The sequence below is a fragment of the Ovis canadensis genome, chromosome 12 (genome assembly GCF_042477335.2).
Source record: "Ovis canadensis isolate MfBH-ARS-UI-01 breed Bighorn chromosome 12, ARS-UI_OviCan_v2, whole genome shotgun sequence".
NCBI lineage: Eukaryota > Metazoa > Chordata > Mammalia > Artiodactyla > Bovidae > Ovis > Ovis canadensis.
This window is the reverse complement of record NC_091256.1, coordinates 91,297,053-91,308,035: the sequence shown is the minus strand read 5'-3', so window position 1 is coordinate 91,308,035 and position 10,983 is coordinate 91,297,053. Positions and strand designations below refer to the sequence as shown.

At 54.4% G+C, this 10,983-nt stretch overlaps 1 long non-coding RNA gene across 1 annotated transcript; it reads right to left on the bottom strand.

Moving 5' to 3' along the window:
* Positions 1-431: 431 nt before the first annotated feature.
* LOC138416224 (uncharacterized) lies at positions 432-6,126 on the bottom strand. The gene is made up of 3 exons (XR_011247593.1): positions 5,956-6,126; positions 5,172-5,447; positions 432-1,193 (listed from the first exon to the last, which is right to left on the bottom strand). It is a non-coding gene; the product is annotated as an uncharacterized lncRNA (long non-coding RNA).
* Positions 6,127-10,983: the final 4,857 nt, after the last annotated feature.

Here is a 10,983-nt window from a genome sequence, read left to right as displayed (position 1 = left end):
GAACTGGAGCCCGCCAGGCTCCTCTGTCCGTGGGATTTCCCCAGGCAAGAGTGGGTTGCCATTTCCTTTGCCAGGGGATTTTCCTGACCCAGGGATTGAACCAGCATCTCCTGCCTTGCAGGCAGGCTCTTTACCACTGAGCCACGCAGGAAGTCCCATGCAGAATTCTATGCCTAGCCAAATCATCTACTAAGTGTAAGAGTGGGATGTACGTTTACGATTTTTAGTGATCCCCAAAAAGCTGTCTCCCACATTTTCTTCTCAGAAAGCTACTGGGGACGTCCCCGGTGGCCCAGTTGTTGGACTTCACCTTCGAAGGCCGGGGGTGTGGGTTCAATCCCTAAGACCCGTGTGCCTCACGGCCAAAAACCCCGAAGATAACAGAAGCAATATTGTAGCAAATTCAATAAAGACATTAAAAATGATTCACATTTTAAAAATCTTTAAAAATGGTTTTTCTTTTTTTATTTTTTAAAGAAACTTATAAGGAGATGTATCCACCCCCGCCCCCGGACGGTCTGGACCCCTTTTGGTTGCTGGTCATTTGGCTGTGGCCCCCTCTCTGTATGTCAGGGGCGCTGGCGAGGCCTCTGCACCCTGGCGTCCTGAAGGTTAGCTATGCGATGACTTCTGTTTGCAAACTCTCTCAGAGTTTGCCCTTTGCACTGGGAAACTGAAGGCTGCTTCAGCTCCATTTGGGGGTTTTCTGAGCTCTTTCCAAGAGGGTTTCCTTCCTCCTGTTTCCTCTCTTCTGCCTTCCAAGAACCCCTGGCTTTCAGAAGTTTAACTCTCCAGGACTGATTCCCTGATTTTCCTACTTTTTTCTCTCATATTTTCATCACATTGTCTTTTTTTTTTTTTTGTGAAGGGGGTGAAGTAGAAAAGAGTATCTTTACTTGCTTTGCCAAGGCTGAGGGGCCCCAGAGGGCGAATGCCCTCAAAACCGTGTGTCCAGACCTGGAGGGAGCCGTCGCGGCTCGAGGCCTGTGTGGTCAGCCCGGGCTCATTGTGCTGATGGGCTGGCGGCGCGGCGAGTGGGGGTCAGCGTCACCAGCCTTCCGGTTTCAGTTGAGTCTAGGCTCTACATGCTTGCAGGCAGCAGATACGGAACTTCTTCCACCTGGTGGGGGTTCAGCATCTGTGTCTGGGCATCCTGACTCTCAGGTTCTTGATGTCTCATTGCAGAAAGAAGTCTGTGAGGGACAAAGCGACAGGCGAGACGTGGATCCACTTAGAGAGAAGCACCCTCCGCAGACAGTGTGGGCCGTCTCAGAAGGAGAGGGCGGCCACATTGCGCTTCAGCTCTACTTTCTGGAAGATTCTCTCAGCTTTATTTTCTGTCTATTGAGCTTATCATTTCCGCTTTCCTGTGCCTAATTTCCAAGAGCACTTTTACGTCTTACAAGGGCTCCTTTTCCATGACACTCTATTCCTGGGTGCTTTTCCTCTATCGCTGCATAACAAACTATTTCAAAACTTAGAAATTTTAAAAAATAGTAAACTTTGCTTTCTCACAAATCCTAGGGGTCAGGAGTCCTGGTGGGGCCTGCCTGGGTGGGCTCACACTGGGCCCTCTCGTGCGGTTTCAGCCTAGATGTTGGCCAGAGGCTTGATGGGGCTGGAAGACGCACTGACCACATTCCATTCTCACACGCTGGGCTGCTTCTGACCGCTCACTCTGCTGTCTTTGGACACAGAGATCAGCTGAAAGAACTCCCAACGGCCGAGGCTGGGCCATCTGAACAACGAAGTAAACACAGCAGGGTCAGCACACAACACAGCAGGGTCAGCACACAACACAGCAGGGTCAGCACACAGCACAGCAGGGTCGGCACACAGCACAGCAGGGTCGGCACACAGCACAGCAGGGTCAGCACACAGCACAGCAGGGTCGGCACACAGCACAGCAGGGTCGGCACACAGCACAGCAGGGTCAGCACACAGCACAGCAGGGTCGGCACACAGCACAGCAGGGTCGGCACACAGCACAGCAGGGTCAGCACACAGCACAGCAGGGTCGGCACACAGCCCAGTGCGCTGAGCAATGGCCACACGTCTGTAGACAGCCTGGAGAACTATGGACGGACGTGCGTGACACTGTACAGGAGGCAGTGATCAAGACCATCCCCAAGAAAAAGAAACGCAAAAAGGCAAAATGGTTGTTGGAGGAGGCCTTAGAAATAGTTTAGAAAAGAAGAGAAGTGAAAGGCAAAGGAGAAGAGGAAAGATATACCCATTTGAGTACAGAGTTCTAAAGAATAGCAAGGAGAGATAGGAAAGCCTTCCTAGGCGATTAATGCAAAGATAGAGGAAAATAATAGAATGGGAAAGACTAGAGATCTCTTCAGGAAAATTACAGATACCAAAGGAACATTTCATGCAAAGATGGGCTTGATAAAGGACAGAAATGGTATGGACCTAACAGAAGCAGAAGATATTAAGAAGAGGTGGCAAGAATACACAGAGGAACTGTACAAAAAAGATCTCCATGACCCAGATAATCACGATGGTATGATCACTCACCTAGAGCCAGACATCCTGGAAAGTGAAGTCAAGTGGGCCTTAGCAAGTATCACTATGAACAAAGCTAGTGGAGGTGATGGAATTCCAATTGAGCTGTTTCAAATCCTAAAAGATGATGCTATAAAAGTGCTGTGCTCAATATGCCAGCAAATGTGGAAAACTCAGCAGTGGCCACAGGACTGGAAAAGGTCAGTTTTCATTCCAATCCCAAAGAAAGGCAATGCCAAAGAATGCTCAAACTACCACACAATTGCACTCATCTCACATGCTAGTAAAGTAATGCTCAAAATCCTCCAAGCCAGGCTTCAACAGTGAACTTCCAGATGGTCAAGCAAGATTTAGAAAAGGCCGAGGAACCAGAGATCAAATTGCCAACATTTGTTGGATCATCAAAAAAGTGAGAGAGTTCCACAAAAACATCTATTTCTGCTTTATTGACTATGCCAAAGCCTTTGACTGAGTGGATCACAATAAATCATGGAAAATTCTTCAAGAGATGGCAATACCAGACCACTTGACCTGCCTCCTAAGAAATCTTTATGCAGATCAAGAAGCAACAGTTAGAACTGGACATGGAACAACAGACTGGTTCCAAATAGGGAAAGGAGTATGTCAAGGCTGTATATTGTCACCCTGCTTATTTAACTTATATGCAGAGCACATCATGAGAAACGCTGGGCTAGAAGAAGCACAAGCTGGAATCAAGATTGCCAGGGGAAATATCAACAACCTCAGATATGCAGATGGCACCACCCTTATGGCAGAAAGTGAAGAGGAACTAAAAAGCCTCTTGATGAAAGTGAAAGAGGAGAGTAAAAAAGTTGGCTTAAAGCTCAACATTCAGAAAACTAAGATCATGGCATCTGGTCCCATTGCTTCATGGGAAATAGGTGGGGAAACAATGGAAACAGTGACTGACTATTTCTTTGGGCTCCAAAGTCACTGCAGATGGTGACTGCAGCCATGAAATTAAAAGACGCTTACTCCTTGGAAGAAAAGTTATGACCACCCTGAAAAAAAAAAGAGAGAGAGAGAGACATTACTTTGCCAATAAAGTCATCTAGTCAAAGCTATGGTTTTTCCAGTAGCCATCTATGGATGTGAAAGTTGGGCTATAAAGAAAGCTGAGCACCGAAGAACTAAAGCTTTTGAACTGTGGTGCTGGAGAAGACTCTTGAGAGTCCCTTGGACTGCAAGGAGATCCAACCAGTCCATCCTAAAGGAAATCAACCCTGAATATTCATTGGAAGGACTGATGCTGAAGCTGAAATTCCAATACTTTGGCCAGTGACTCATTTGAAAAGACCCTGATGCTGGGAAAGATAGAAGTCAGGAGGAGAAGGGGACGACAGAGGATGAGATGGTTGGATGGCATCACCCACTCGATGGACATGAGTAAACTTCAGGAGTTGGTGATGGACAGGGAAGCCTGGCGTGCTGCAGTCCATGGGGTCACAAAGAGTCGGACACGACTGAGTAACTGAATTGAACTGAACTGATTCTGAAATAAGTAAATGCTGCCCCATTGGATGGCTCTCGACACCCAGCCCTCCTTTCAACCATGTTTGTATTGCATGAGAAACATCAGCAAACCACAACTGAGGAGCCTTTTCCAGGATATCTCACCAGCAGTCTCACACTGCCAAGGCTGTCGAAAGCAAGGAAAGCCTGGGACTCCCCTGGTCTCCAGCAGTTATGAGTCAACCTCCCAATGCGAGGGGCACAGGTTCGATTCCGGGTCAGAGAAATAAGATCTTACATGTCACTAGGAAACTAAGCCTGAGGGCTGCAACCACTGAGCCCAGGTGCTCCAACGAGAGAGAAGCCCACAGACGACTGTGCAGGACGCAGTGAGGACCCTTCAGGCCATGGCTAAGCCCTGGTCAGCCAACATGAAGCCGGTCAGGCGCGCTCCACAGCGAGAGGAGTCCTCCAGGGGGAATCGGGCGCGCTCCACAGCGAGAGGAGTCCTCTAGGGGAGAGCCCACACAGTGCTGCTGGGGAGCAGCCCCCGCTCACGACAGCCAGGGAAAGCCCTCGCGCGGCAGTGGAGGCCCAGCACGGCCAGAAACAGGGAAGCAAGGTAACACAGCCGTTAAAGCAAACAAACAGCAACAAAACGAGGAAGTCTGGAAAAATGGTGCAGCCAAGGGGACTCTGAGAAGACGTGACACCTATAGGTCACGCGGCCCCTGGACGGGATCTGGGAGCAGGAAAAAGGACGTTAGGTAAAGACTAAGGGTGCCTGCATTCAGCGTGGACGGTGTGAGCTGCGGAGGGCGGGCTCACACTCCCTGACACGCGCACCAAACGTGACCTAAGGTGCTGCTGAGGGACGTGCCGAACTTGGGAGGATCCCTCATTTTTCTAGAAAGTTAACATTATTCTAAACTCCACCCCTAGGCAAAAGTTTATTCTGAGAAAACGGTAAGCCCACAGCATTCTTTCCACTTAACACCCCCACAGCTTCCTATCACACTCGAAATCAGAATCTTTAGCCTGACCCAGAGTGGCTGGGGCTTCCCAGGGCTCCCTGGGCAGGTCCTGCCGGGTCCTGCGGGGAGCCTGGCATCAACTGTTCCTCTGCCTTCCCATCTTCCCGCTCTCAGTTTAAACATCACCTTCTTAGGCATCCCGGACGTCCTCACCTAAGTAGATGTCAGGACTTCCGAGGTGGTCCAGGGGCTAAGACGCTGTGCCAGCAAAGCAGGGGCCCGGGTTCCATCCCTGGTCAGGGCACCAGGGCCCGCATGTGGCGGCTAAAGATCCAACACGCAGCACTGAGACCCGCCGGGGCCAAACACAGGAGTCAGGGGCCACTGGTCCCTGCCCGGGCTCTCAGCCCTGCTGACTCCTAATTCCTGCCTGACGTCCTTGTTCTGCTTGTCTGCTGTCTGCGAGACCAGGGCCTTAATCTCCAGAACCTAGGAATCGGGCAGGAAGGGCATTCAGTTAGTATTTGTTGAATGAAGACAGGATTTCCCAACGTTCTGTCTTCAGAGCCTGTTGCTCTGTTTTGTTTAGAAAACACGCTCACTCAGCCCCGCTCACTGGGTGATCGGTCACTCCCTGTTACTGCCCTGTCTTCTTGGTCATCTTGTGATGTTGCCTGGTCAGTGGCTGACAGAGTTGTAGTTGTCTTGGGGAGATTCCGGTGCAGGCGGGGGCTCTGGGTGGATGCCCAGCAGGGTGGCTCCAGCCCTGCTCCCTTCTCGCCCTGCAAAGCGCCCTGGCCCCAGCTCGCATACTGCTTGTTTTGTGTTTTAGACCTTCCGGTAAACTCTCATCTAACAGTTCTAAGGCTCAAGCAAGTATGAGCACCACTACAATGGATCGTTTTACTTCTGAGCCAAAATTTTTAAGGCCTGAAAAGACGCCAACATCATCAGCAGGTTAGGGAAACGCAAATCAAAGTCGCAGCTTCACACTCACCAGGACGGCTTCGATCAAAAACACAGGGGCTTCCCTGGTGGGCCAGTGGCTAATACTCCACCGTGCCAGTGCAGGAGGCCCGGTTCAATTCCTGGTCAGGGGCCTGGATCCCACAGCTGAGAGCGCGCATGTCGCAACTGGAAATCCCAATGCTGCACCAAGACTCGGCTCAGCCAAACAAACAAACGTTAAACAAAATAAAATTCCTGGTTGCGGAACTAAGATTCCACGCAGGGCGGCCAAAAAACAGAGCAAAAGACAGACAACAAGCACTTGGCTAGGATGTGGAGAAGCTGGAGCCTCCTGCAGTGCTGGGGGGACTGTATCGGAAAAGGCTGCAGCCACTTTGGAAGAGTCTAGCAGTTCCTCAAAATGGTAAAGATCTTATGATTACGCGACCCAGCAATTTTACTCTCAGGCAAGAGAGCTCACACAGCCTTGCGCGTGGACACTCATAGATGCTTTATTCATAAGAGGGAAATGTCAGTTGATAAACAGAGAAACGAAACGTGGTCTATCCATGAAACAATATCATTCACCCGTAAAAGTAGGGCATCACTCCATGCTACGATGCGGACGGACCTTAGAAGCATCACGCAAAATGAGAGGAGCCAGTCACAAAGGGCCGCCTGTTGTGGGACTCCATTGACAAGAAACACCCAGAACAGGAGATGCACGGAGACAGGACGTGGAGTCAGGCTGCCGGGGGCCTGGGGCTTCCCAGGCGGCTCAGGGGTAAAGAGCCCGCCTGCCCAGGCAGGGGAACAAGAGACGCAGGTTCGATGCCTGGGTCAGGAGGAGGCCCTGGAAGAGGGCTCGGCAACCCACCCCAGCATTCTTGCCTGGAGAATCCCACGGACAGAGGAGCCTTGTGGGCCACAGTCCGGGGGGTCGCAAAGAGTCGGACACGACTGAGCGCCTGAGAACACACAGGCGCAGTGGGTGGTTGGGGAAACGGCGAGTGGCTGCTTGTCTGTGTGGAGTTCCTTCCGGGGCTGACCAAGTGTTCTAAACATGTTGCACAATTCTACAAATAGGTTAAAATCCACTGAATTGTGTTCTGAACGGGTGACTGAAGGCATCGTTGTCACCAAGTCGTGTCTGACTCTTCGCGACCTCATGCACTGCAGCACACCAGACTGCCCCGTCCTTCACTGTCTCCCAGCGTTTACTCAGACTCGTGTCCGTTGAGTCAGTGGTGCCACCAACCCTCTCATCCTGTGCCGTCCCCTCTCCCTCCTGCATCTTGCCCAGCATCAGGGTCTTTTCCACTGAGTCGGCTCTTCACAGCAGGTGGCCACAATACTGGAGCTTCAGCTTCAGCATCAGTCCTTCCAGTGAATATTCAGGGCTGATTTCCTTTAGGATGGACTGGTTGGATCTCCTTGCAGTCCAAGGGACTCTCAACAGTCTTCTCCAACACCACAGTTCGAAAGCATCGGCTCTTCGGCGCTCAGCTTTCTCTATAGTCCAACTCTCACATCCATACATGACCACTGGAAAAACCGTAGCTTTGACTGTACGGACCTTTGTCAGCAAAGTAATGTCTCTGCTTTTTAATATGCTGTCTATGTTTGTCATAGCTTTTTGTCCAAGGAGCAACCATGTTTTAATTTATGACTTTTAATTTAGACTGAAGATATGGGGGTTAAAAATCACTAGTTGTTTGGGAAGACGACTGTCAAGCCCACGCTGCTTGGAGCCTGAATCCTTACTCTTCACACCGTCAAGTGGATCCGTGACCGTCGACCGTGGGAGAGTGCGGCTCTGAACTCGCATCTGCTACGTCACAGACTCACCTTTCCTGAGAGACAGGCTTCGTCTCGGCTCTGTGTACCTGCAACGCCTGCAACGGTACTTCTCAGGCGCTGTTTGTTGAACTAAGGCCTGTTAAACTGCTTGGCCTCTTTCAGAGGAGCGAGCTGCGTGGACGCAGGGAGCGAGGTCACCAGGCTGCTCCCGGGCGTCAGCTCTGTGGTCTGCCCCGGTGGCAGAGAGCCAGGCTCACACCCTTCCCAGGGAGCCCGGATCCAGATCCGGGGAACAAGAGCGGCAGGGGTGCAAACACCCGGCTTCTCGGCCCCACGTGAGCCGACCTGGGGGCAGTCCTCCTGCAGAGCAGTCCTCTGGCGCCTGGAGCCCCCGGGCCCAGTCCTTTCCCTTCTGTCCAGAGGTGTCGATTCTTATCAGTTCCCCACACTCCCGGGGAAACGGGGCAGCTGCGGTCCCAGGGCAGGGGGCGCGCTGGGGTCTGGGGCTGGATGCTTCCTGCCGGCTGGCAGCCAGGGCCCCATCGTGTGGGAGTCCTGGGCACAGGCGGGCATGTGACACCTCCCCCTGGGGGCACATCAGGAGGGCAAGACGCCAGCTCTGGGGAATCCCGGCAGGAGGGCTTGAGGAGGCCAGGAGGGGCAGCCCTGGCCCAGGCTGAGGGCTGGGACACAGACACCCCCCGGCCACCTGGCGACGCGGCTGCTTCACTTCAGTGCTCCCTGTCTTGACTACTCACCTATTACGTGGTGGAAATCTGCCTGCGGAATCAGTAATTCTGTTTTGAGGATCAAACAAGGTAAGGCACTGGGAGTGTTTCAGCACGGGAACCCACTGGGAGCCCTCCCATGCTCATGCCCACTGTCCCTTTTCACTCTGTGTACCCTGTCTGGATGATAGATGACCTTAACGTGAAATCATTCAAGATCTGAATTCTGTGCCCGGCTGTGGTTGCCCTGATCTGCACGGAAAGACCTCAGGGGACCTGGGCAACCCCATACGTTGTTAGCTGGTCAGGCTGAGCTCCTGATGACAGGCTACCCTTCTCCTCCAAGGGTCCCACACCCTCAGAGAGGAGGCCCCAAGTGGGGGCCCTGGAGGCCGCCCTGAGCTGGGCGGGGCTGTGGCAGCCCCGAGGGTTGGCCACGGCCCCCTGCGCCCGCCCTGCTGATGGGCACCTCCCCCCAGCCCGCCTGCGCCTCTGCTGTCCTCCTGTTTCTGCTTCATAAATTCTGAACAACGCTGTCTTCACTTGGGATCGCCCTGTTCTCTGGCACCCGAGGGCGGCCCTCAGGAGGCTGGGCGGTGGGTTAGGGCCCCCTCAGGGTGCTGGGCAGGGGGTTAGGGCCCCCTCAGGGTGCTGGGCTGGGGGTTAGGGCCCCCTCAGGGTGCTGGGCTGGGGGTTAGGGCCCCCTCAGGGTGCTGGGCAGGGGGCTTAGGGTCCGGGGGCAGGAGCAGCATTGGGAGGACACAGCACCATTTGCTTGGCATCTGGCCACCTCTCGCCGTGAGCGGCTGGGGCTCCGTGTCCAGTGGAATTCCCACTATGCTGCTCATTCTATTTTCTGACCGCACAGCGAGGCGCGCAGGATCTTCGTTCCCCAGCCAGCGATCAAGCCCGCGCCCCCTGCGCTGGCAGCGCAGAGTCTTAACTGCTGGGCCACCGGGCAAGGCCTCGATTTCTCACTGTCCCGGGTGGACACAGAGGCTGCAGGGCGGGCTCGCCGGTGACCAGGCAGCCTGGGCTGGCCCTAGGCGCTGTGTTGTTTATACGGGAGGTTAGTCACAGCCGTGCATTGCTGGATGCTCAGCACTTTTTTAACAATAAATTCTGTAATTTAGGTGTGCACATCATTTCTGTAGAAACGAACGCTATTGCACATTTAACAGGGCCAAGGATCACGTGAACACAGCTGTCTTGGGCACTGGGAAACCGAGATCTCCGTGTGCCTTGCTTTATTGCAATATTCGCCACACCCCGGTGGTCTGGAAACCAAGCCACGTTGTCTGTCCTGGCCTTTTGGACTATGAAGACTCCCTTTTCAAAAACAAGCAAAAAGACACCCGTTGGCCCTCCACTTGCTGGGAACTTGGCTTCTGACATCTTCGTGTTGAGAAATACGAGGGCCTCTGCGGCTTCTCCCAAGATGCTCATCTCCCCCAGGCTCGCCCGACGTTTCTGCAGGTCCGTGTCCCTCCGCACGTGCTGGCTTAGTCCCTCAGTTGTGTCCGACTCTGCAACCCCCTGGATTGTAGCCCACTGGGCTCCTCTGTCCAGGGGATTCTCCAGCCAAGAATACTGGAGGGGGTTGCCATGCCCTTCTCTGCAGCCAGAGGGTCTCTCAAACCTGTCGAGCTGGTGCTGGTGGCTCCACTGAAGTGCCCAGAGCTTTCCTCGGTCCCTGGGGTCGAGTCTGAGCTCTGTGCCCAGCTGAGCGGGCCCCAGGATCTGAAACCGACTGTCTCTCTCTCCGGCCTCCCATGCCCTCTCCTGTCTCTGCTCCAGTCACCCTGACCTTTATTTACAGACAAACTGCTCTGCACAGGTGAGCACATGGTGTCCGGATCCTACCCCCTGGGTGCCTCCTGTCCTCGCGGGCAGCCGCCTGCCTGCCCCTATGTCGGTGCAGGGACCCTGCCAGCTTTCCCTGGGTCCCCACGCCGGTGTGGGGGAGGGGAAAGCGGTGCTCCCTCCTCCGGGGCATGGCGGGTGGGGGGCGTTCCCACCTCCTGCCCCCTCCTGCCCCTGCCCCTGGGTGTGGGGAGAGGCCCCACTGTCCTGTCTAAGGGGCCCCACCTGGTGTGCACAGAGGTGAGTCAGGGCCAGTCTCGGCCTCCTGGGCTCACTTGGGCTTCTCAGAGCCTGTGTCCCACCGGGGGGTGGGCTGTTCCCTGGGGGCCTGGCCTCTGCTGCATCAGCCCGGGGACCCCGTCCACCAGCCCATTCGGCCGCTGGGTCCCGAAGGGGACGAGGTCCTGGCGGACGGGGGGTGGTTTTTCGGGGCACCTGGCCTCCTTTTCCCTGCACACTCCCTTTCCCCCTCGGAGGCCAAGGCGGACGGCGGTGCTCTCAGAGGAGGCCTGTGTGCGGTCCCAGGGGCCCCAGAAGCCCTCCGAGCCCAGGGCTCTGCTGCAGAGGAGGCAGCTGGGGCCCTGAACAGGCTCGTTGGGCCAGCCGGGCCCCTGGGCAGGATTTCTTTCTCTACCCTGACCAGCCTGAAACAGCTTCGGGGGACATCCCCCCACACGCTCTCTCCC